This window comes from Triturus cristatus, chromosome 7, assembly GCF_964204655.1.
Source record: "Triturus cristatus chromosome 7, aTriCri1.1, whole genome shotgun sequence".
NCBI lineage: Eukaryota > Metazoa > Chordata > Amphibia > Caudata > Salamandridae > Triturus > Triturus cristatus.
The window spans coordinates 23,729,820-23,753,340 of record NC_140590.1 but is presented as its reverse complement, the minus strand read 5'-3'; positions in this window follow the sequence as shown (position 1 = coordinate 23,753,340).

Here is a 23,521-nt window from a genome sequence, read left to right as displayed (position 1 = left end):
GCCTTGTGAGCGATACACAGTCCTTTGAAGACAATTCTCTGACGAATTGGCAGCCAGTGCAGCTCCTGCATCAGGGGAGAGGCATGGGCAGTCCTGGGTTTTTTAAATATCAGCCTAGCTGCATCGCTCATAACTCCCTGTAGTTTGTCCAGCAGCCGCTGTGGCAAACCTAAATAAAGGGAGTTCCCGTAGTCCAGCCTAGCCAGAATTGTGGCTGAGACCACGTGTCTCAAAGTAGGGAATGAGAGTAGGGCAGAGATCTTCCTTAGTTGTCTTAAGAGGCCTATACTGGTGCCTACTACAGTGGCAACTTGTTTTTCCATGGATAATTTATTATCCACATATAGGCCTAAGCTTTTGACTGCAGCTGCCGGTTTTGGTGGTGCGCCCAGCTCCCTAGGCCAAAATTTCTCACTCCAAGGGTTACCCGAGATGGAAATGGGCAATACTTCCGTCTTATCCGGATTAACTTTCAAGGAGTTCTCGGACATCCAATTGACTGTAGTTTTCAATATGTCCTGTAACCTAGTGGATGCTCCTGGACCATCATCCAGCCGGATGATTATCTGGGTGTCATCGGCATAGTTGTACACTAGGCAGTCCATCCTGTTCAGGAGAGCAATTAGTGGCTGCAGGTAGATGTTGAAAAGTAGGGGGGACAAGGCAGAGCCCTGTGGGACCCCGCAGGTGATCGGAGCAGGGGTGGAAAGTAGATCCTCCAGCTGCACTCGTTGTGTCCTACCCTGCAAAAATGATGTGAGCCATGCATGTGCTGTACCCACGACGCCAAATGATCTCAACCGCGACAGAAGCTGTTTATGACACACGGTGTCAAACGCCGCGGAGAGATCCAGTAGTACCAGGGCGCTCGGTGTTTTTACATCAGCTCGCATCCTTAGCTCATCTAGAATGGATAACATAACTAGTTCCGTGCTGTGATTAGCACGGAACCCTGCCTGATTGGTCTCCAGCAGGTTGTTACTCTCTAGATGGCCCGATAATAGAGCTAACACGTGCTGCTCAATTACCTTAGCAAGGAAAGGCAGCTGGGAGATGGGCCGGAAATGTTTCAGACATTTTGTGTCTGCTCCAGGTTTCTTCAGTAAGGGGATCAGGCGAGCCTCTTTAAAAGCTAAAGGGATCTGTCCTGTATGAAGAGAGGTGTTCAATAGGTGCAGAACCTCTTCCTCTATTCCTGGCATTGCCATCTTGAATATGTCAGGAGGGCAAGGGTCCACCAAGGAACCTGATTTAACTCGGCCTATGATTTTAAGTAATTCCTGTTTGGAAATATTGTTTGCTTTGCTTTCTCTGAATGGAGTTCCCATTTCAAGATGGTGCCTGTTTCCGTTGTCCGGGGGCTCTTTGCTTCGTAGATTGCTGCCTGTTTTTGTGGTGCGCTGTATTCCCGTCAGGAATCCCCTCTTCACATTGGCACCAGCTCCCTGGAAGATTAGCACAGATCTAGTCATTCAGTGACTATACCGAAGTCTGGGCTTTGCTAAATAGAGAGGTAGGACTAGCCTTTTGACCAGTACTATGAGTTATCAAGGGCACGGAAAATAAAGTAGGACTATTCATTGTGCCTTAAACCACTGCAGTAAAGCTAAAGGTAGGACTTCCACACAACCCAATAAATCGGACATCTTGTAATGGGTCTTTCTCACAGTGCCCTCCATTAGAGATTATATTTATCCAGTCTCACTCAGGACCACCTGAAGTCTTTCGGAGTTTCACCCAGTTACTTAAATTTTATCATCATAATTACTCGCTCAAAGTGTGTGCTGCGTGTTCACTTTGATCACTGCCTACTTAGTTACTCCTTGCCTCAGAATCAAGGTCACTCTCACCTCCTTGAACACATAAATTGGTCCCCCCCCTCTTCAATACTCGCCGCTGGCCTGTCTCAGAATGGAGATAAGTCCTCACCCTACAGAATCCAATGCCTTTACTATTAATTATTCGCCTAACTGCTCCAAAAATGCAGCTAAAAAGCACAAACATTGCTTACTCAAATCTAGACCTGAAACATTAATCTCAGACGTCTACCTCCGCACAAAAAAGGGTATTCTATCTAATGAAGTCATCTTGTACACCAGAAAACAGGCATTCTGGCAGAATGTCCTGTATTGCATCCTTCGAATAAAGCAAGCTAGGAAAACCCCACATGGTCTCAAATTAATAACTTCACCCTCACTTTTCCTCAAAGATAATGCCACCATCACTCCCTACAATAATGGTATCATTCTAATCCAAGCCTCTAAATTCAATCTAGCCAAGATGGACTATATTTTCCTGACCCTCAAGAAAGCAGTAACCGCTAATTTCTCTGATCCCTTTCCACACCCTTCTAATTCATTGTACTTATCCAGCTCACCTCCCTAAACTTCTGGGAGTACTCCAAGTTCTCCCAATTCCACTCACTCCACAGTGGATAGCAGTGAGATTCAATCTCCTGTAGTAGTCTTGCATTCCAATCAACCATCGACACATCTGGATGGCGGGTTTAATGTATAACTCATTTAGTCAATCGGCTAGCCAGATTCTCTGCGTTTCCCTAATAGGGATGCTCTCTCATGCCGTACCCCCTCTTCTCTCTTCGGATGCCCTCCCATCCAGGGCCTCATAATCTACTCCTTCTCTGCTGACGAAGCACAAAAAACTGCCCTCAATGGTATCTTCTCATTGTTAGAAATGGGAGCCTCCAGTTGGCAGCGGCTGGTGCCGGTGTCAAATAGTGACCCTTCTTCCTAAGTCAGAGTAAGGGGGCTACACCCTTTGATAACCCCTGCTCAACCCTGTGGTAACGTAGCACGAGCAGACACGCCTGTCGCAGAGGCAGTGTGTGAAGCATTTATGACCATACACAATAACGCTGGAAAGACGCTACAAAACGGACACCACAAGCAAGTATAGAAAAATTGTTATCTTTATATAGGTTAAGCACAAAACGGAGAAATGCTCAAATAACCACAATGCACCTAATTACAGATTCTTTCAGAGCGATGGAAGCACTCGTGCGTACGGGTGGAACAAGCTTAGTTCGAGATCGGGGCCTAGGCCCCCCAGTGATGCACAATGTACCTGGGATATAAAGGGGGCACAGCGCACAGCTTCACGGGGAAGGTGCGGGATGACAGGCGGACTCTCAGCGGCCACAGCTCCTCGGCTGCAGCAGTCCACGGCGTGCACTCACGCTAATCCTAGCCCGGGGTTAGAAGGCAGCACCCAGAGGCACACACAGAAGACGGCAAGGTTCGTGACGTAGGGGCTAGCGTGGGCACTCAGCGGCACAGCTTTTCAGCTGCAGTGGCCCGCGATAGCAATAGCGATGGTTTCTGAAAGAAAAACAAGGGTGGGTACTCAGCGGCACAGCTCCTCAGCAGCGGCGTCCCAAAATACCAACAGTACTGATTCTCATAGTATCCTCGTGGTAGGACCAATGCGGGCACTCGGCGGCACAACTCTTCAGCGGCAGCGGCCCACACTAGCGACAGCAATAGTTTTTGTGGCAAGGCCTAGGCGGGCACTCAACGGCATAGCTCCTCAGCTGCAGCGGCCCACAATGGCGATAGCAATTATTTTCATAGCAAGGCAGATGCGGGCACTCAGTGGCACAGCTCCTCAGCTGCAGTGGCCCACAACGGCGACAACAATGGATTCTGTAGCAAGGCAAAGGCGGGCACTCAGCGGCACAGCTCTTCAGCTGCAGCGGCCCATAATGGCAATAGCAATAGTTTCCGTAGCAAGTCAAATGCGGGCACTCAGCGGCGCAGCACCTCAGCTGCAGCGGCCCACAATGGCGACAGCAATAGTTTCCGTAGCAAGTCAAATGCAGGCACTCAGCGGCACAGCTCCTCAGCTGTAGCGGCCCACAATGGCGATAGCAATAGTTTCCGTAGCAAGTCAAATGCGGCGTACCCCACAGTAGAACTAGAGACCCTGGATTTCTCGACAGAGGCCTCACCTGCAAGTAGGATTCCCTTCAAGAGGAATCTGGGCAGCTGACGACTGAAGTCCAATGTCCCTGAGACTTCGGCAGGAGGCAGGCTCAAATCAGGCCCTTGGGTACTTGCTTCAGTAGATGGATGAAAGTTTCAAAGTCTTTTCCCTCTCGATACGCGGACAGAGGTTCGTCTTCGCATCCCGAAGTTACACACCGAAGGGGTTTCAGCTCAGATCTTTATACCCCAAAAGTCTTTGTTCTTGAGAAAGTCACAATTCACTCGACCCTGCCAGAACCAGTTTGGTGTTGACTTGGGTCACTTTATTTACGAGGCGGCATCCTCACTTTCAGGGAGAGGGGGCCCACCATCAGACGCCTAGTGGGAGGTGGGGCCATCATTCACCTTGCCAGGCACAGCCCTGCTCAGATCAAAGGGGTCATCCCTCCCCATACTTCAACGGAAGATTCCTCCATTCGACCCAGGTCGGCCTCAGCCTGCCCTGGCCCTCTAAACCAGATGGCCAAACACATACCAAGAAAACGCACAGGAAGGTTTAGACAAAAAGATACCTGCTTTCAAAAATGTGGTAGTTACACACTCAGAATATAAAGACAATCACCTCTACCAGATGCACGTTAATAGTTGAAGCTCAAGCATACCAAATTTGACTTTCCTAACATGTTTCCTGGCACTACTAAGACTATACTAGTTCATACAGTTAATTTATAATAAGGAGCATTCGCGCTATGTCAATAAATGGCAGTGGCACAGCGCCCAGAGCGTCTAACGCCAGCAACCACGAAGGAGACAAAAAGTGACAAAAAATAGAAGGGAGACCTACACCAATGGTGCCAGGTCTAACACGCGTCCCCTCCAGCTGAAAAGTGGGGAGAACTACCCATCCCATGGGAGTTCTCATCACTGAGGAGGAAAATCTGGACAGACCGTCAGCATTGGCGTGTTCTGTACCAGGGCGGTGTTCCACCGTAAACTCCATACCCTGTAGAGAAATGGACCACCTCAGCAACTTTGGATTCTCCCCCCTCATCTGCATCAACCACCTGAGGGGCCTGTGGTCTGTCTGAACCCGGAAGTGAGTCCCAAACAGGTATGGTCTCAGCTTCTTCAGTGTCCAGACCACAGCAAATGCCTCACACTCAATTGCACTCCACCTCTGTTCCCGTGGGAGCAACCTTCTGCTAATGCAGGCCACAGGTTGGTCTAGGCCTTCCTCATTGACCTGCGACAGAACGGCCCCCACACCATGCTCGGAAGCGTCTGTCTGGACAAGAAATTCCTTTGAAAAGTTGGGCGCCCGAAGTACTGGAGCGGTGCACATGGCAGTCTTCAGGGCATCAAAAGCTTTCTGACAGGTGTCAGTCCAGTTCACAATCTTTGGCTGCTTTTTAGAAGTCAGCTCAGTCAAGGGTGCATCAATGTTGCCATACCCCTTGATAAACCTCCTGTAATAACCTGTGAGTCCTAAAAAGGCTCTCACCTGTGTCTGGGTCCTTGGGGGCTCCCAAGCTAGGATGGTTTCAATCTTGGGTTGTAGCGGCGCCACCTGGCCGCTCCCCACCTGGTGTCCTAAGTACACCACAGAACCCTGCCCAATCTGGCACTTGCTTGCCTTGATTTTGAGGCCTGCCTTTTGCAGTGCCATCAACGCTTCCCAGAGGTGGCGCAGGTGGTCCTCCCATGAGGAACTAAACACTGCAATGTCATCCAGGTAGGCGGCACTGAAACCTTCCAGCCCAACCAACACTCTGTTGACCAACCTCTGAAAGGTGGCAGGGGCATTCTTCATCCTAAAGGGCATCACCCGGAACTGGTAGTGCCCGTCAGGTGTGGAGAATGCTGACCTCTCCTTTGCCCCATCGGTCAAGGCGATCTGACAGAACCCAGACGTCAAATCAAACATGCTGAGGTACCGTGCAGCCCCTAGCCGATCTATGAGCTCATCAGCTCTGGGGATGGGATGCGCGTCAGTCTTTGTGACCGAATTGAGATCTCAATAGTCCACGCAGAACCGAAGTTCTGGGGTGGCATCAGGCACCGCAGCCTTTGGTACCAGGACCACGGGGCTGGACTAAGGGCTGCTAGAGGACTCAATCACCCCTAAAGCAAACATTTTGGAGACCTCCTCCTTGATGTACGCTCTGACCCGATGAGTCACTCGGTAAGCCTTGTGCTTCACAGAAGGACTGTCCCCAGTGTCTACGTCATGGACGCACCAGTCAGTGACACTAGGCACCAGAGAGAACAGATCACTGAATTGCCCCAGCAGTTGGCGACAATCACTCTGCTGCTCTTGGGTCAGTGTGGTGGAGAGGACCACATCCTCCACTGACCCATCTTTCTCCTCTGCCCACAGGAGGTCAGGAAGAGGCTCACTCTCGTATTCCATTCCAGCGTCTGTAGCCAGAAGCATGCCCATTTCAGAATTCTCAAATTGGGGCTTCAGGCGGTTGACAGGCAGGACCCGCAGGGGATTTCTGGGAGACTGCAAGTCCACCATGTAGGTAACAGGACTCTTGCGCTCCACCACCTCGAAGGAGCCAGTCCACTTATCCTGGAGCGCACAGGGCTCCACTGGGGCCATGACCCAAACCTGTTGACCAGGCTGAAACTCAATCAGAGTGGCATTCTGAACGTGCCAGCATTTCATCTCTTCCTGGCTGGCTTCCAGATTTGCTCCAGCAAGTTTTCTGAAATGATGAGTCTGGTTCCTGAAGGCCAGCATGTAGCTAAATACATCCTGGCGAGGTTTCCTGGGAGATTGCTCCCAGCCTTCCTTGACCAGACTCAGAGGCCCTCTTACCATAGAGCAGTTCAAAGGTACTGAATTTTAAGGACTTCTGTGGCACCTCATGGTAAGCAAACAGCAAGCATGGCAAGAGGACGTCCCACTTACACCTCATGGGCTCCTCTAGGCCCATAATCATGCCCTTAAGGGTCCGGTTGAATCTCTCAACCAGCCCATTACCTTGCGGGTGGTAAGGAGTCGTGAACTTGTAAGTTACTCCACATTCCTCCCACAGAGACTTCATATATTTGGAAATGAAGTTAGTACCCCTTTCGGACACCACCTCTCTGGGGAATCCCACACAGGAGAAAATCCCCATCAGTGCACGTCCCACCACGGGGCCGTCACTGTCCTGAGGTTGATGGCTTCAGGGTACCGGGTGGCATGGTCCACCAAGACCAGGATGAACCTGTTGCCCATGGCTGTCTTGGGGTCCAGAGGCCCCACCATGTCAATGCCCACCCACTCAATTGGGGTACTGACAACCGGGAAGGGCTGGAGCGGGGCCTTGATCTTCCCCCCACTCTTTGCACTTCCATGGGAAGTCTCACATGTCCTGCAGTGAGCATCTGAGCTCCTGCGCATCTGGGGCCAATAAAAGTGGGTGACCAGCCTCTCAAAGGTCTTGGTCTGCCACAGATGTCCGGCCAATGGCACATTGTGAGCCAACCCCAGTAGGAAGCCTCTGAAGCGCTGGGTAACCACCAGCACATGGGCTGACCCAGGCTCAGCAACCTTAGGCTCGCTGTAAAGGAGTTCATTCTCCCAATAGATCAGGTGTGACCCTGATTGATCACCTGCTGCCTGGGCTGTGGCCTGTCGCCGCAGTCCCTCAAGAGAATGGCACGTTTGCTGCTGTTCACAAAATTCCCCCCTGGTGGGCCCTCCTTCTTGCTGCCATTTGTCAGCTCAGGCAGGTCCCCCAGTTCAGCTCCTTGTTCCCCTGTAGGTTCCAGGGCATCCCTCTCAAGGTCTTCTCCTTCCTGGACCGTGGGAACCATGGGGCCAGTTTCCCGTGCCCTCTACGTCTTCTCTTCAAGGCAGGGGCCTGGGCCGTACTTTCAGGCTCCAGTTCCTTCTGAACATACTTACTGACTGCCATGGACCGAGTGGTCGCGCACGTCCACTCAGACAGGCCCAACATTTCCAAATGAGACTTCCTCTCCACCACAGCCCACGGGGAGTTCTCTAAATCGTTGACCAGCAGACAGTCTACCGGCATGGCGGGCCTCACAGCTACTTGAAGAGTTCCTGAGACCCCCCCCCATTCAAAGGGAACTTGAGCCACCTCACACTGGCTCTCCGAGTTGTCTGCTGAGACTCCTGGGCAGAATGCATGGGGGACAATCTGCTCTTTGGACACCAACCGGGAGCTGACAGCCGTCACACTAACTCCTGTGTCCCTCAGAGCCTCCACCCTATGGCCATTGATGGTCACCCACTGCCTGTACTTCTTAGTGTTAGCAGGCAGTGCAGGGTTAGGGACCTTCTCGAAGTCCCCTAGTGAGACAAGGGTCAATTCTACAGGATCCCACCCACTTTGGATGCCCATCTCCTCCCCTCCTAGGGCTGCACTGGCAATCTGGTGGGGGCGTTCACGGGGTGGTGCATTGGTATCCCTCAGGGGACACTGGGGATCATAATACCGGTGGCCTACTTGACCACACTTAAAGCAAGTAAGAGGCCCCCTTTGAATTGGCCTACCTGTCGAGGGCACCGGCTTCTTCTCAGGGGGAGGCTGGGACACCACTCCTTGGTTCTAGGGGGAATTACTTTGGGGCCCTCTCTGGAACTCTCTCTGTTTACCCCTGTCCCCCCCACTTCTCTGCTGGGGACCCTACCCACCATTGGCGAAGTCTCCCACAGGACCCTTGCGAACCCGGGTGCTCACCCAGCGGTCCGCCTCCTCAGCAAGCTTCCTAGGGTTAGTGAGCTTGCTATCAACAAGGTGCTGGTGTAGCTGTGGAAAACAGTTACTAGATAAATGCTCCAATACGAACAAATCATACAGTTGCTCAAAGGTTTACACTTTGCTACCTTTTACCTAGCGATCCATTGCTCTGCAAAAAAAAGACACATATTCAACCCAAGTGGTACCCTCCAGCTTCTTAAAGGTTCTAAATCCCTGCCTGTACATTTCTGGGGTCAAACCATAATGTGTCATCAAGGCCTGTCTCATCTGGGCATACAGCATCCTGCTCTGTTCAGGCAGAACCAACAAGGTATCCCTCCCATCACTCACAAAGCATCCCCACAACCCCGCTCCCCAATCCTTCTCAGGGACCCAGTGGGACACCATGGCTATCTCATATTCGGCAAACCATTTCCCGATATCCTCACTCTTATGGAAATCCTTGATGACATTTTTGAGAATGTACTCTCTACTCTTGGTAGGTACTAAAGGTATGCTGCCACCAGAGGGTGAGATCTCCAAACTCTTAGCCTTGATCTCCAACTCCCTCAATACTCTCTGATGCTCGAGTTTCATTTTTTCAAGTTCAAATGCCAACCTGTTATTCTCAATATCCAACTTTTTACTCTCTAGGTCCTTCTGACCTTCCAATTTGTCCATCTCCAAACTACAAACTATGCCTCCTATCTCTCTCTTTGTCCTCCATCTCTTCTGGAGACAGACCTTTTGAGGACACACTATTACCTGGGTTGGAAAGTGCTTTACCTCCCACTAAACCCACTTCCTCATCCTGCTGCCCTCCAGCATTTTCTTTCTCATTCTCGGCGGACTCTCTCGCCTCCATCCAGGCCTTAAGGGCCTTCTGATATTCCTCCTTCCTAGAGAGACCCGCAACAGGGACGGTGAATCGCTTGCAAAAAGACTTTAGCTTAGTTTGGCAGTATAGGTTTCTAACCTATCTTCCTCAAAGAGGAGATCCTCCGAAGTATTGGATGTCGTCCTACCTCGTGTAGACATGACTGGCAACTACAGCCAATCAATAGAACACAAAATAGCTGGCTGGCAATCACAGTCAGCAACAGAACAAAATCAAACCATACGCGGTTTACTCTCACCAGTAGCACACCTGGCTGGCAATCACAGTCAGCAGATAGAACAAAAATAACTGGCAACCACAGTCAACAATCTAATAGAACCGAAAAACACCTGGCTGGCATTCACAGTCAGCAATAGAGCAAAATCAAACCGCACGCGGTTAACTCTCACCAGTAGAGCACACGGATTATTGTGTGTGGATCACAAATGCAAGTCCTGATCCTCACCGCTGACCACCAATGTTAGAAATGGGAGCCTCCAGTTGGCAGCGGCTGGCGCCGGTGTCAAATAGTGACCATTCTTCCTAAGTCAGCGTAAGGGGGCTACATCCTTTGATAACCCCTGCTCAACCCTGAGGTAACGTAGCACGAGCAATTAGCAAACTGGGGGTATTATTTCAAGATGTCAGGTTATTTACGAGCGCTCTCTTTTAAACGTTTTTGTAAAAATCCAAAATTATATCTGTAACGGTGCCACAGAAGAGGGAGAAACAACCCCTAAACCCTCTATAAGTGGGCCGTGGCCCACTGTATGAACAGAAAGCAAGACTGTGCACACGTTACATTTTCAGTGTCTGAGGCATATTAGCATTTATATCCAAAACATCGCCATACAACAAAACAGTTGGGTAATGAGGGACCACAGGACGACCAGGTAAATTCAGTTTTCCGTTTTTATGATGGATTTCAGAATATTCCAGCCAGCCAACACGTGTTTCGTCATGGGGCACACACACCCCCGACTTCTTCAGGGCTTCTCGTAGTATGGTCAATATATCGGACCTTACACCTGGTGATAATTCCGACCCAGGAGGTCTTATAACTATGAAGGAACCAGTGTGATTCAGCGTTATGAGTATATAATCGCAGTCAAGTCCAAAACAGTCAGTAAGTTTACGACACCGATTCTCAACACTCAGGCTCAGAAGACGAGTACATCCATCCGTTACCGCCCGGTGCTCTCCGCGTGTGATTGCGAGTGTGTCACACTCGCAATCACACGCGGAGAGCACCGGGCGGTAACGGATGGATGTACTTGTCGGAATTATCACCAGGTGTAAGGTCCGATATATTGACCATACTACGAGAAGCCCTGAAGAAGTCGGGGGTGTGTGTGCCCCATGACGAAACACGTGTTGGCTGGCTGGAATATTCTGAAATCCATCATAAAAACGGAAAACTGAATTTACCTGGTCGTCCTGTGGTCCCTCATTACCCAACTGTTTTGTTGTATGGCGATGTTTTGGATATAAATGCTAATATGCCTCAGACACTGAAAACTTAACGTGTGCAAAACGTAGCACGAGCAGACAGGCCTATCGCAGAGGCAGTGTGTGAAGCATTTATGACCATACACAATAACGCTGGAAAGACGCTACAAAACGGACACCACAAGCAAGTATAGAAAAATTGTTATCTTTATATAGGTTAAGCACAAAACGGAGAAATGCTCAAATAACCACAATGCACATAATTACAGATTCATTCAGGGCGATGGAAGCACTCGTGTGTGCGGGTGGAACAAGCTTAGTTCAAGATCGGGGCCTAGGCGGCCCGGTGATGCACAATGTACCTGGGATATAAAGGGAGCACAGCGAACAGCTTCACGGGAAAGGTGAGGGATGACAGGCAGACTCTCAGCAGCCACAGCTCCTCGGCTGCAGCAGTCCACGGCGTGCACTCACGCTAATCCTAGGACGGGGTTAGAAGGCGGCGGCCCAGTGGCACACACAGAAGATGGCAAGGCTCATGACGTACGGGCTAGCGTGGGCGCTCAGCAGCATAACTTTTCAGCAGCAGCAGCCCGCAATAGCAATAGCGATGGTTTCTGTAGTAAAACAAGGGTGGGCACTCAGCGGCACAGCTCCTCAGCAGTGGCGGCCCAAAATAGCGACAGTACTGATTCTCGTAGTTTCCTCGTGGTAGGACCAATGCGGGCACTCAGCGGCACAGCTCCTCAGCTGCAGCAGCCCACAATGGCGATAGCAATGATTTTCATAGCAAGGCAGATGCGGGCACTCAGCGGCACAGCTCCTCAGCTGCAGCGGCCCACAATGGCGACAACAATGGATTCCGTAGCAAGGTACAGGTGAGCACTCAGCAGCACAGCTCCTCAGCTGCAGCGGCCCACAATGGCGATAGCAATAGTTTCCGTAGCAAGTCAAATGCGGACACTCAGCGGCACAGCTCATCAGCTGCAGCTGCCCACAATGGCGATAGCATTAGTTTCCATAGCAAGTCAAATGCGGGCACTCAGCAGCGCAGCTCATCAGCTGCAGCTGCCCACAATGACGATAGCAATAGTTTCCGTAGCAAGTCAAATGCGGGCACTCAGAAGCACAGCTCCTCAGCTGCAGCGGCCCACAATGGTGATAGCAATAGTTTCCGTAGCAAGTCAAATGCAGGCACTCAGCGGCACAGCTCCTCAGCTGCAGCTGCCCACAATGGTGATAGCAGCAGTTTCCGTAGCAAGTCAAATGCGGGCACTCAGCAGCACAGTTCCTCAGCTGCAGCGGCCCACAATGGCGATAGCAATAGTTTCCGTAGCAAGTCAAATGCGGGCACTCAGCGACACAGCTCCTCAGCTGCAGTGGCCCACAATGGCAATAGCAATAGTTTCAGTAGCAAGTCAAATGCGGCATTCCCCACAGTAGAACTAGAGACCCTGGATTTCTCGACAGAGGCCTCACCTGCAAGTAGGATTCCCTTCAAGAGGAATCCGGGCTGCCGACGAAAGAAGTTTAATGTCCCTGAAACTTCGGCAGGAGGCATGCTCAAATCAGGCCCTTGGGTAGTTTCTTCAGTAGATGGATGAAAATTTCAAAGTCCTTTCCCTCTTGTTACGTGGACAGAGGTTCTTCTTCGCATCCCGAAGTTACACACCGAAGGGGTTTCCGCTCAGATCTTTATACCCCAAAAGTCTTTGTTCTTGAGAAAGTCACAAATCACTCGACCCGGCCAGAACCACTTTTTATGTTGACTTGGGTGACTTTATTTACGAGGCGGCATCCTCCCTTTCAGGGAGAGGGGGCCCACTATCAGACGCCCAGTGGGAGGTGGGGCCATCATTCACCTTGCCAGGCACAGCCCTGCTCAGATCAAAGGGGTCACCCCTCCTCATACTTCAACGACAGATCCCTCCATTTGACTCAGGTCAGCCTCGCCTGCCCTGGCCCTCTAAACCAAATGGCCAATACACATACCAAGAAAACACACAGGAAGGTTTAGACAAAAAGATATCTGCTTTCAAAAAGCGGTAGTTGCACACTCAGAATATAAAGACAATCACCTCTACCAGATGCACGTTAATATTTGAAGCTCAAGCATACCAAATTTGACTTTCCTAACATGTTCCTTGGCACTACTAAGACTATACTAGTTCATACAGTTAATTTATAATAAGGAGCATTCGCGCTGTATGAACGAATGCAAGTTGCACAGCGCCCAGAGTGTCTAACGCCAGGAACCACGAAGGAGACAAAAAATTAAAGGGAGACCAACGCCAATGATGCCAGGTCTAACACTCATCCTAACACACTCAGCCTCCTTGGGAACATCTCCAATACACAATACAACTGGCCTTCCACCCTCCTTCCTTCCCCAGCACTTCTTCCAAGCGTGCAGGGACTCTGCAAGACTTTAAGGACGCATCCCCTCCCTCGGACCATCATATGTGCGCCTCAGTACATTCAGACATCCCTTGAGGCCTCTCCTCTGCCCCGGATCTCTCCCCTCAGCTTCTATCCTTGAACCAACACGCAGACCTGGTTGCGCATCTGGACAAGTTATCTTTCCAATTGCACCTTCTCTTTCACGAACTCCATGAACTGAAAGCCCTCCCACTTGACCATCTACCCCTGCTCAGTTCTCAGTTCTCTTATTTCCTTAGGAAAGCTGCCCACAGTCCCCGCTAGTGCACCCACTGGCCTTAATTAGCACTCCTCGCACCTTATCTCTAAATCCTTACCCCTTCCTAATGCCCCCTCCCGCCCAAGAAGAATGAAGGTCGATCTTGCTAACAGTGATATCGAGGATCTACTCCTTCCTTACTCTATCACTCTTGACACTGACAAGATTCCTATGGTCCAAATTCAAGCCATTCACGCCAACCCACACTGGGAACCCTCTAACAACAGAAGAGTCGTAAATAGCGACAACCTCAAGCAAGTGAACATCACACAGACTCCTACATCACACACGCCTGTAAGGCTGAAATGTGCACTACTCAACTGCAGATCAGCCAGTAAACATGCCTCTGATATCTTTGACCTCATCCAAAACAATGAGCTAGATATCATCATCCTCACGGAAACATGGCTAAATCCCTTTTCCACCCCTATGTTAGACTTCTTAGAGCCTCCTAATCATGACATAACCCGTCTAGGAAGATCTAAGAAGCAGGGCGGTGGACTATCTTGTATACACCGGAATACAGTATCTGTTTCCCACATAGAGACCTCCACCTCGTCCGCAGTTGAATACCTTTGCCTCAACATCTCTAGCAATCACTTCACGGTTTGCAAATTTCATACTTTCTGCCATCGTCCTGATGATAACCTCCTCTTCATTGAACAACTAATGGAATCATCTCTTCCAACGACGACTACTCAGTGTCCCAAATCTACCCCCGTGATTTTAACCTTCACTGGTCTAACCTTAAGCACCAAGCGGTAATCTCATTCCTATTGGATCTGGAAATTACCCAATTCTGTGACCGGCCAATTCACAACAAAGGATAAATTCTGGACTTCATCTTTTCAAAAGGTAATACCATCAAATTGGAGGGCATTACCCCTTGTGATTGGTCCAACCATTACAGCATCTTCTTCTTTATTAACAGGGAGGTGATACGGAAAAGGGATCAACCAAAGAAAATTAAACAATGGAAAAGGGACCTCAGGAATATTAACATGGAATGTCTAGCAATCGATCCAAGTAGCCCCAACCTCAAGCATTTCCAGTGACCAAGATTTTCGTCAAAACCGCAACACTTGCATCATGGGCCTGCATCTTTGGTGAGCTGCTCTCTGACCTCTTGCGACTCCAGGCCTCTGGCTTGTGTATTTTGTATTTGTATTTGTATTTAGTTTTTATATCGCGCAGCTATCACCTCCGGGTATCTTGGCGCGTAGACTGTGATGGAATAGAACCTTTAAACCAACAAGAAGTGCATCAGCAGAGACAGGTAGGAGGGGAGAGATAGCTGAGCGGAAGCCCAACCAAAACTAGGGAAGTAACGAGGCCATAGACCCCTCTCTAGGGAAGAGCCAGGATTTCAGATTTCGCCTAAACTCCATCAGAGAGTTAGCCTGTCTGATATTCAACGGGAGTTCATTCCAGTAGCGTGGGGCCACATTACTAAAAGCCCTACCTCCCATTCTGGCCTTCTTAATCCTGCCAGTGTTTAACAGAAAAGCGTTCGAGGAACGGAGAGTCCTTTGAGGTTTGTACCAGGAGATCTTCTCCTGTAAGGAAAAAGGGCCAAGGCCATGTGCCGCTTTATAAAAAATGCACAGGGATTTAAATTTGACCCTTTCCCTCATAGGAAGCCAATGAAGCTCTTGAAGCGCCAGCGTGGATGAAGAGTCACGTTTCCTGGTCAGCGCCAATTTGGCTGCCATAGACTGGACCCTCTGCAATCTCTGAAAGATGTAAAGAGGTGCTCCTAAATACAGAGAATTGCAGTAGTCCAGCCTACTCAGGATAATACTGCGAACTACCAAAGGTCTTTTTTCCATCGGCAGGAAGGGAAGAATTTGCCGTAGAGCTTTCATAAGAGCAAAGCAAACCCCCACAGTTTTTTTGACTTGCGAAGTCATTTGCAGATCATTATCGAACATGACCCCCAAATTCCGCACCGAAGTCACAGGGATAATGGGATCCATATCTGGGGCCAGTCTAAGATCAAAAGGCATATCCCTTACTCTCGCTGGGGAACAGTAAATCACCTCAGTCTTGCCTCCGTTGAATCGCAGGGAGTTAGCCCTGAGCCAGTCCGAGGTCTGACTCATGCATTTCTGGAATTCATCCATATTTATGGCATCCTTTCCCTCTAGTGAGAACACCAATTGGGTGTCGTCCGCATAATTGACAATATCAACCCCATGCGCCTTGATGATAGGAATTAGTGGCTGCAGATAGATATTAAAAAGAATGGGGCTGATGGCCGATCCCTGGGGAACCCCATGCTCCACCAAGGTCTTGCTGGAAGTAAAAGGGGGCAGGGAAACCAGTTGTTGTCTCCCTGTGAGATAAGATCGTATCCATCTCAAGGCACATCCCTTAACTCTCAAATGCTCCAGTCTGTTCAGCAGGATTCGGTGGTTTACCGTATCAAATGCGGCTGACATGTCTAAGAGGACCATTACCGATGAGAGGCCTCTGTCAGCCCGCATCCGAAGGTTATCCAGCACCGTGACCAGAGCTGTCTCCGTTCCATGACCTGGCCTAAAGCCAAACTGGCTCTTATCCAGGAGATGGAACTCCTCCAGATACCCAGAAAGAGAGCTACTCACTACCTTTTCAAGGATTTTAATAGGAAAAGGTAGCAGGGAAATGGGCCTAAAGCTAGTAGGGTCTCCTGGATCCAGAGATGGTTTTTTTAATAATGGAGTAACCACAGCCAGCTTACATGTTTCAGGCACCATCCCTTCATTCAGGGATAGACAGCATATCTGCCAAAGTCGTGGGAACAAGGCCGGAGCATGATCTTTCCAGATCCTGTTAGGTATGGGGTCTAATGGAGACCCTGACCTCACATTCTGTGCACATTTAATAAACAGCTCATTAGTGAGTGGTGTAAAGTGCTCCAGTGAGGTTACTCCCTCTTGTTCTACCAGGGGCGATTGTCCAATAACATTCATCAGAGAGGGGTCGGACATGGTAAGTCCCCCTACAATATTAGCAATTTTCTCCTCAAAATGGGAGGCGATTTTATTGCATAACATCTGTGAAGCTACCACCTTATTTCCCACACTAGTGGGGTTAGAAAGGTCCCTAATGATCTGAAAAAGAGCTCTGGCGCTATTTGGTGCTGATAGAATAGAATTGAGGAAAAAGTCCACTTTGGCCTTAGCCAACAATTCTTTATATTGAGCTTGTACTTTTTTAATAGCCACTTTATCGTCCTCAGCATAATGCTTTCGCCAATTCCTCTCTGCCTGCCGAGAAGCTTTACGTATAATACTCAGCTCCTCAGTAAACCACGGCGCGGAGTGCTTTGTTCTGGCCTTCAGGCGTTTCAGAGGTATAAGCTGATCTAGTACCTCAACAATGTGGTTCTGATACAGACGATAGTTTAGGTCCACAGACTCATGAGGATTAAAAGGAGGCAGATTTTGAAAAAGTGGCCCAACCCTGCTCCTCATGAGTTTTGCCCAATCTCTCCCCATACGATATGTAGCAGGAGGCCGTCTACTTATTTTACCATCCGGTATACAAATCCGGAACTGGATCAACGAATGATCTGTCCAGGTCTGAGGTAGGATATTAACCACCTCAGTTTCTTTAGAGTCAGCAAACAGAAGATCCAAAATATGCCCCCCTTGATGGGTAGGTTGCTGGACCAACTGATGCAGGTTAAGACTCTCACAAATTTCCGTCAAGTCTCTTAAATGGCTATCATGAGCACCATTCTCCCACATATTAAAATCCCCCAAGAGCAACATTCTTGAGTGGGTCAGTGACTGAGCCGCAACGACATCCAAGAGCGCCTGAACCTGAGTGCTAGAGCTAGGGGGTCTATAGCTGACCATCCCTGTAAGGAGCCTCCCTCTCTGTTCTTGTAGGGAGAATCCTAATAGCTCAATGCCCGCCACTTCGTCAACCTTAAATGGAGCGAAGTCCCAGGTGTCCTTAAACATCACCCCGACCCCTCCACCTCGTCCAGTTGCTCTGGGCTTATGGAAGATCTTATATCCCTCTGGGCAGGCAAGCCCTAGTTCCACCGAAGAGTCAGCACTACACCATGTCTCCGTGAGGAATAGCACATCTAAATGCAGGTCTTCCACCAGATTAAAAATTTCCTGATGGTGTTTTGTCAGAGATCGACAATTAATCAAGCCACACTCAAGGACCAGACTGGGCTTTGGTATCGCAATAGCTTTTTCCCCCTCATTGACCTTGTTCTTTATGTCTAGTAGCTGTTCCCTCGTGTATCTCACTAATCTTACATCATTTCTAACCGTAAGGCTAGTGCTGGGTGCGTCCGAGGCGCGGACGGGCGCAGACGGGCTTGCCTCTGGCGTGCCTCCGGCGCGCAGTCGGCGCGCCCGCTGCGCGCGCGCGCGCTGCGCGCTTGCATGGCCCCTCCTAAATAGAGGGTTGACTGTGTTGGTTGAGCCACTAGACCGTCAACCAAAATGGCGGCGCTACAGCGGCAACCGGAAGAGAACCGGAGTAGAAGAGAGAGTCTATCCCTCGCAAGCGCGAGAGTGAATCAAAAGTTTTACGTGCGGGTAAGTGCAATTATTACAGTGAAATGAATAGGAGTAAATATTACAGTTCACAAAGCTAGCTTGCTTCCAAAGCGGAGTAGTTCTAAAATCCCCCACTCTTCGCTACAAGCCCCACACGCAGGTCAAATAACATGAGTACACGCTTGCCAATCTCTCACAGCAGTCCGTAACAGAGCACAATACAAGTTAAAAGTTAAAAAGCAGTCTTGGGACTGCGCGCTTGCATGGCCCCTCCTAAATAGAGGGTTGACTGTGTTGGTTGAGCCACTAGACCGTCAACCAAAATGGCGGCGCTACAGCGGCAACCGGAAGAGAACCGGAGTAGAAGAGAGATGGGTTCTCTTGAGGGTAATCTTTGAATTCATCTGGCTCCCCTGATTGTACGGAGCCTGCCCTGAGTCCCCTGCTTTTGGTAAGTCACCTGGACCTTGCTGGTCCCGACACTGAACCTTCCTCACATTCCATGTTGGTTGCAGCTGCCAAGCCTTGTTGGTGCTTCCGATGGACACTGACCCCTAAATTCTAGACATCCGATGTGGGACTGCTTGTGCATGGCTCCTGGGCTTCCACAGCATAACCTGGTCCACACAGCTGCAGTTTCAAAGTCACTGTCAGCTCTTCTGCAACACTCAACATTGGTGGGATTCGTCTTCCGCGCTGCCGGGTCACTCCTGAGTGGCATAGACTCTGTCTCCTCTGCTCACAGGTTCTTCACCATCTTGAATCCACCTTTGGGTTCCACCGGACACTTTCATCTTCTCCAGCAGTGGCATCTTCCCGAAGTCCTCCATTGAGTTTGAGAGCGGTTTCCGAAGCCATTTCACACACCATGCACCTGGCTTCTCTGGAGTCGATATCTGGTTCCTAGGATATCCACGGGTGGGGTGGCTCTCCAACCTTCTGTCTTTCACAGGGTTTCTTCAGGGTCTACTGGGAAGGGTCCTTCTTCTTTAAAATTGCAACCTCGACTTACCCATTGATCTGTATTGAGCCCGCAGTCGTGTTCCCACTCTGCACACGGCCTCCATGGGGTTCCTGGTTACCTACATTGGGTGGTTCCTTGGGTCCCCGGCACTGCTACGTCTTCTGGGTATAGTCTGGTCTTGATTCGTGGTTCGCATACCACTGTTTTAGTATATGGTTTGGTGTTCCCCTGGCAACCACTGTGTATTCGTGCTACTTATCTGTTTTCTATTGAAAAGTATTGCTTGTATTGTGTATATCACCGGGCAGGAGATATCTAAATGTGTCAGTGAGTATCTTATAATAAATACATATTTTTATAAATATACTGTGTGGTTCTTTTTCATTTAATCTATAAAAGTAAGATTATGTTCTGGTAAAACAAGCTGCTTTACACTTCTTCTGCGCTAAGCCTGACGGCTGCTCTCCACAGCTACCACTTAAAGAGCTTTCCAATGTTGTCTAAGACCACTAAAATCCCCATAAGGGTTGTCTGGATAGGTGCAGGGTGCCTACTCACATAGGTGTGCACCATATACCAAGCCATCTTCTCACACTTGGCTCTAAGAGTCCATGCATGACACGAGCCATTAATACACATTTAAGCCCGGGCGGGTAACTAGGCTCCGCCAGCAGAGTTTATGTAATTTTGCCTTTAGGCTGCGAAAGAGATGTTCAGGCAAAAGTATGACTCTGTGGCAGAGCGTGTTTAGCCGGCCCTTCCACCCTCCCAAAGTATTTAAAAGTAATTAAAAAGGCTATTTTGAGAGAGGTTTGTAAAATACATCCTCATGAAGTTAAATACCTCGCCATAATGATGTATTAACTGCATGGACTAACAAACTCTGAACACACATGTTGCAAACGCATTTTACTTAATATACTAAATCATGATGGCTTGAGCACATATTACCTGTTTGTGTTTCGAAAACTCGCACTAGTGCATGTTTATGGTGTGTTGTACATTCAACATTTTGCATGTTGTGCACGAATAACAGAAAAGCTGCTTTAAATTAATAGCTTTCGCTAGGTCATAATTAATACAGGGTAATAGTATGGTGGGAGGTAAACATAATGGGTTTCATTTCATTAATTAATATTCTTTTGTGTTTGTTTACTTTAGTCCGAGATTTGGGCCTGCATGAAAATGGCCTCGTGTCCGAGCCCACATGTGGTTGTCTTGGTCTGTAAGAAGAAGCTGAAAGCTCTGCCCGCTCACAAACTGCCGCGTGTACCAGCTGATGTAACCCGTGTGAAGGCCATGTTGACCTGAGACCTATTGTTTACGTGCCAAGATGCGACAGCAACTGTGGGAACTGTCATCGCTGCGTGCAATTGAATGTGAAGCCGATGTCATGATTTGATATTGTTGCAAAATGTACAAGTGGTTACTTTAGTGGTATATGGCTTCATTTATTCTTAATACTTCCTTTGTTAAAACAGGTATGGGATGGACTGGTGATGAGAACTTGATGAGGGGACTCTAACATGACTCGTGCTAACCAATCACTGGCTGAGTTTCTACGGACACTGCAACATTGTAAGAAAGTGAGTTGAGAGTTAGGGTATAATTGGCATCCCATTTTGGGTGTGGTCTGCTAGTCGAGAACCGGAGCGTCGGAACGAGAGCATCAAGAGGGAGCACTTTAGGTACGAGCACGTTGCAGGAGTGCATGGGACGAGGCTGTGTCTAAATGAGCATATAAATTAAGATAAGATAAAACTATTAAACGCATAAATGAATTTGTGGTTATTTGATTAAAATATTGAGTTGTTTAGTTAATCATAGTCACCATCAACTCACCAACTAATGGTCCATCGACCAGAAGAAGATAGTTGAAGTTACAAATAGTTAGGAATGATAAATGTGTTATGAATGTGAAGTATAGAAGTAAACTTATATATAAAACTGACAAAATAAACCCCCCAAATCCGGCGCTCGTCTTCAGGGATCATTTATGGTTAATGTGTGATGGGCCCAACTGTTTGACAAGTGATTTATGCATGACATGTGTCTTGGTCCCTGGTTCACGGATTTAGGGTTGCGCCGGATCAGCACTTACCTTCCCCGTGGCTGCCTCTTCCTCGACATAGCCGCTCTCCTGTCTCCTCCTCGTTGACCTTCTTCACTGATAACCCCTGTGTTGTACGTCTTGTAAGTCGGCATGCGCACATGCAAGACGTACAATGTAGGGGTTATTAGTGAAGAAGGACGGCGAGGAGGAGGCAGGAGAGCGCCCATGTCGAGGAGGAGGCAGTCATGGGGCAGGTAAGTGCCTTTTTAATTACTTTTAATTACTTTGGGAGGGCGCGGAGTGAAGCAAAGTTCCACAGAGTTGCTTTCCAACTCTGTGGAACTTCGTGTAGAGGGACTACATCTGCTCCGCCCAGGGTTATACGTAATTCATGCAAAAACATCATGTAAAGATATAAAAGAGTCTCTTTAAGTTTCTAAAAAGTGTATTTCTTTTTCATGCTGGAAGAGTTCCAACTTGGTAAACCAGAAAAATATTCCTTAGAAGTGCTAGTTTCTTTAACATGCATTTAGAAACATTAATGTCTCTCCACCCCTGCCCTGGTGACAATCCTACTATTGAAATAAGAGGCCAGCCAGTCATCATGTACACCACATATTTGGCATTGATTTTTATTATATATGAAGCCACATTACAGTGCATCAAATCAAACCAGAGAGATTTTGTACAGCGCAACTCCTGTGCGCCCAAATTTCAAGGTGCTAGCATCTGATAATGAAGAAAACGGAGGCACATTGAAATAAAATATGTGCCGAGGATCACACACTTTGTTCAAAGGGGAAAGCCATGATTGTTTCAAGGTATGCTGGTTTTGGATTGTGCAATAGAGGTGCCAGATGGGTATCTCTTTCTACTTTTTTACATGAAAGTTTATTGCTTTGTTTTTATTCTTGCCGCACAAGATTAGCCCATAGGCGGCACACATAAGAAATGAAAGCTCGGCTCGTTTTGGGCTTGAGTGTCCAAGAGGACCTCGAGTTTAGCCAGATTTGGGCTTCTCGCTTGAGTCCGTAGTGGCTTGTCCGCCTCTACCATTGGTCTGTGAATATGTGATGTCAGTTCATAAGTCTGCAGCTTTCTACTTCAGTTGACAGCACTGCTGCCCTGTGCATAATGTCTTATGAGTGCACAGTGCTGCAGCTTACGTGGTCTGGACTGCTGCACAAATACACCAGGCATAGGACCCTTAAGGTCACCATGCTGCAGCTTGCAAGTCAGTCTGCAGGATACTTCCCTGGTCAGGCTTTATGTAAATAGGACTGCAGTACGGCTACCCTATGCCAACAGGTTTACAACTTCACGAAGCAACAGTTTCATAGCCTGGAGAGTAGCTATGTTGCCCCGTGCAGGTGAACATTAACTTCCATGACCCTATAGCTCCCCAATATAACCTACACAAAGGTTGACATAGTTCCACTATTCTGCAGTCCTAACATACATTCTATACTAGTCCTTATGGCATGAATGTGACTTCCAGCCAGTCCTGTGTATTCTCTTACAGAACTAAGTTTAATTGAAAAGGTAAAACTTGGTGCTGTTAGTTTACAGCCGCCCTTATGACATGGCAAGTTAATAGCCATGTTACAGCATTATTGCCCTTTGTAGAGATGCCAATTGTCTGTGATGTGAATGACCTTCTGGGTTGTGTTGCATAAACAGATAACGCACAGTAACAGAGAGTTGAAGCCTTATATGGCGACTTCAGGAAGGTCCTATTGTTCGCAGAAGGGTCACACAATAAAGGAAAGAAGGATTTCAAATTAAAGGAATAAGTAATGGGCTGAGCTAATGCCTTGAAATGTGGACGCCATTGGTTTGAACCTCCGCGTGGATAACTCAGTCTTTCAACTTTCTAAGTTCATGAAATGAGTACCACTGAGTAGGAGAATGTCACCCATTATTTTAGTACCTACAGACAGCTCGGTTGGTGGCGCTTGCAATGTCATAATCATTTTTGATGTGTGATGTCCCAAACCTGAATAGAAATATGAGGTCCCTTTTTACAGGCGCGCCAAGTATAAACCAAGTTGCCCCATTATTAAGTCTGTACCATTAATGGCCTGAAAATGTTCCCATTTTAAAAAATCATTTCTCCACTTAGGCCTGTTGTGCTAGTGTTTGCGATTCACAAAAAGTGAAAGTGATTCACTCACAGTATTGCACCAACATTTGATATGTGAGTGACCCTTAAGACCCCACTGCACTGGTTGGCGCCCGGTCCACCTTTAGAAATACCATGCCTGCTAGGGCATCTTCTTGAAACATTCATTAAAATGTGTGCCAAGAGCTTTTCCACCACATGCCCTC